The sequence below is a fragment of the Pinus tabuliformis genome, chromosome 9 (genome assembly GCF_031772625.1).
Source record: "Pinus tabuliformis cultivar Carrire ecotype Pingquan chromosome 9, CPIR1, whole genome shotgun sequence".
Taxonomy (NCBI): Eukaryota; Viridiplantae; Streptophyta; class Pinopsida; order Pinales; family Pinaceae; genus Pinus; species Pinus tabuliformis.
The window spans coordinates 1,286,855,008-1,286,858,399 of record NC_142307.1 but is presented as its reverse complement, the minus strand read 5'-3'; positions in this window follow the sequence as shown (position 1 = coordinate 1,286,858,399).

Here is a 3,392-nt window from a genome sequence, read left to right as displayed (position 1 = left end):
CAATGATGGCTACAGTTTGCTCTGTTAGTCCGTTAGCAAGGTCCCACAAAAGTTCAATTGACTGTTCAGAAGATCAATGGACGTGGAGGACAAGGGAGTTCATGTAGGTGGCGTATTAGATTTTCACCTACTTGTGTTTAATGCAACCTCCCTAGCCAAAATTTTGAATCTCCTTCATAGGTTACACTTCTCATTAGATTCAACCCCTGTTCTTATTTCTTAGTCATGCAGAAGAGGAGACCCAAAGAGGACAAAGAACCATTTGAGGACCTATTGCTAGTGAACTAGTGGATATCTCAAGCATTCAAAAACCATCAATCTAGCATCGCACACTCTCAATTCACAATTTAAAATTGCAATTGACCAATTGAACTTGCGAATACTATGCATAAATATGAATATTGCAAGAATCATTGGATTAGAGCTTCCCCAGTCCAGGTTCCTTAGTGGAATTAGACAACTATAACCTTGAAAAAGAGGATTCCTGTAGCTTGAGGTAATAGAGAAATGGAAGAATGTGCTTCTGAGGAAGTCTACGATTCTACCACAAACTGCTGGAGTTTGTCTCAAGGATGCATTCTTCCATGAAAAGTCACATTGGTGTGGAACATAGAGGCTTGGTTTTTCTGAAGGGTGCAAATTTAGGCCTTGGAAGTCCAATTCAAGGGCTTCTGTATGATCTTGTAAAAGATTCATGGATTAGAATGAATCTTAGTCTTCGTTGATGACTTGCTCGAGGTTGGATTGCCTCAACAAATTCATGACTTTTTGTTGTAGATTGGAAGAATTGTTTGCCCAAAATGTATGTAATTGTGAATGATTCTTTGAATATCGTTGTTAGTCTTCCTGCAAAGATATGCCAACCTGTTGGTCACGGGGATAAGTTCTATGGTCTTACATGCAAGTTCAAAGAAGACCCACATAATCACCATTGAATATTTGATGGTTCTGAGAGGGTCTGGTAGCTCGATTTGGGGAAAGGATTGGAGGTGAGAGGAGATTGCTTTGGATCTGTAACTAGAAGAAATTGCATATGTGAGTTTAATTGGAGGACGAAGGACAAGATTTTTTAATACTAGGTGCTTTAAATCATATCATTCGAAATTATGCATCATGAGCATCATTAATACTAGGTGTTTTGTTTAAGTTTTCTTGACATTTTATATTTACTGTGAATATTTTTTATTTTTATATAGACATTATTTGCCATAGGTACTATAAGAATCTATCTCACAATTCTAATTGATAATTTATACTAGAATAGCAGCCAACTTGAAATCAACATATATTTGAACTGTCCTGTTCAAATAGTAAAAGTATTGCAAATTGAATCTAATAGCAAATTAGTAGTTGATGAGTGGGAGTCCCTGTCCATCAAGTGATCAAGATATCTTTTACGAGAGTGTGAGGGACATAGGTTATGATCCCAGAATAACCTACATGCGACCTAAAATGCTTGAGGGACTAAACTAAAGTGTATGAGTGCTTCTCCATGGTAGAATACTTAAGTTTATAGTCCCTAAGGTTCTTGCTCATAAAGGCTATAGGTTGCACCATATTATTATTATTATTATTCTTTTGTAGGAACACTCTAATAATCGTATCCTCACAAGTAAATGAGAATAAAATAAAGTCACTTGAGTAATCAGGACTCACAAAGACAGGAGAGGATGTGATTGCTTCTTTTATCTTTGTAAAAAATTTTATGCTATCCTCATCCCATTCAAATTTGCAAACATTCTTTAGAAATTTGGATAAAGATTTCACAATTTCAACAAAATATGAGATAAACCTCTAGATGAAGTTTATCTTACTAAAAAAAATTGTATGGATTTTTTGTTTTCTAGGAGAGGGATCTTCTTTATTGCATCCACTCTACTGGGTTGACATGAATTCCTTCCTTTGAGATGATATGGCTCAACAACTTTCCATGATCTACCCAAAAAGGGGCTTCTTAGGACTTAATGAAATTTGGTATCTATGACACCTCTCAAAAACTTGCCTCAGGTGACCTGCATAGGAATTTCAATCCTTTGAAAACATTCAAAGATCATCTTAATAGTTCTCAATTGATTTACCAATTAGGCCTCTAAATGCAAATCCATTTCCCTATGGGAGATGTATCCAACATTAAGTAATCCAAAGGGCATCTTAAGGTATTAATACATAACCCATGGTGTCATGAAGGTTCTGTTATGCCAAACTTCTTTCTTGACCAAAAATTGGTTGTATCTAGCAAAGCCATTCAACATAGGAAACATCTTTGCTCCTAGAATTCTGTGTAGCAATTGCTCCATATTTAATAGGGGATAATTATCTTTAAGTGAAAGCTGGTTAAAATTCCTAAAATCTAGGCATTCCATGTTTCTTTCTCACAACCACCAAGTTTGACACCCATGAAGAGTGCCTAGAGGGCGCAATGATCTTTATAGAAAGCATATTTTGTAGCTCCTCATGAATGAGGGGGGAAAGTTTGGGATTGATATTTCTCAGCTTTTGTTTAAACTATTTGGCTTCATTTAAGCAAAATTCCATGTTGAATAATATCTCCTTTGTATTCCCTTATATCATGACTAGGAAAATATACCCCATTATTCCTTAATCAAATTTTTAGTTTTCTTCCTTTATTCAAGGGAAGTACCCTTGCTAAATTTAACAATCTATGCATTCTTTTTAGATCCAATATTTATCTCAGAAATGTCATCAAGTCAATCCTCACTTAGTGGTTTCTTATACATGTCATGTCCGGTGAACATGCCTTCTAAAGGAACAACACTCTAAGGAATCTTGCTTTTGGGAAGTTCTTCTATATCATAATCGCTAATGTCATTCTCACCTTACCAATTGATGTAACTCCCTTCAAATTATAGCATAGTTTTTAGGAACATCATAATATAATAATCATCATGGAAAATTTGTCAATGTTATTGGTTATTAGGAACCAAGGCCTTGAAGATAATCTACATCTTGCAATCCCAAGAGATAAATTGCTCATATAGTCCTAAAGTGGGATCTTACACTGCCAACAAATCAACCTTGGTATTATATTCTCTATGCATTGCCCTAATTTCAAATGCCTATAAAATCTTAATGCTATCCCATATTGCATTTCTATACATTTTGAATCTTTCATTTTTTGTGGTGAACTGTCTTTTAACCTATAAGACTATAATATATTAGTCATTGATCACTTGCAGACATTATTCCCATGTGTAGGGCCAATTCAAGACCAATGAACTATGCTTCATACTCAACTATGTTACTTGTACATTCAAACTTTGGGAAATATGAAAATGACTTTTCATCCTCTTTAGGAAATGTGAACACAATCCCCACTCCAACACCCAACTGGGATTGAGCTCCATCAAAATTCATCTTCCATACTTTGTCAC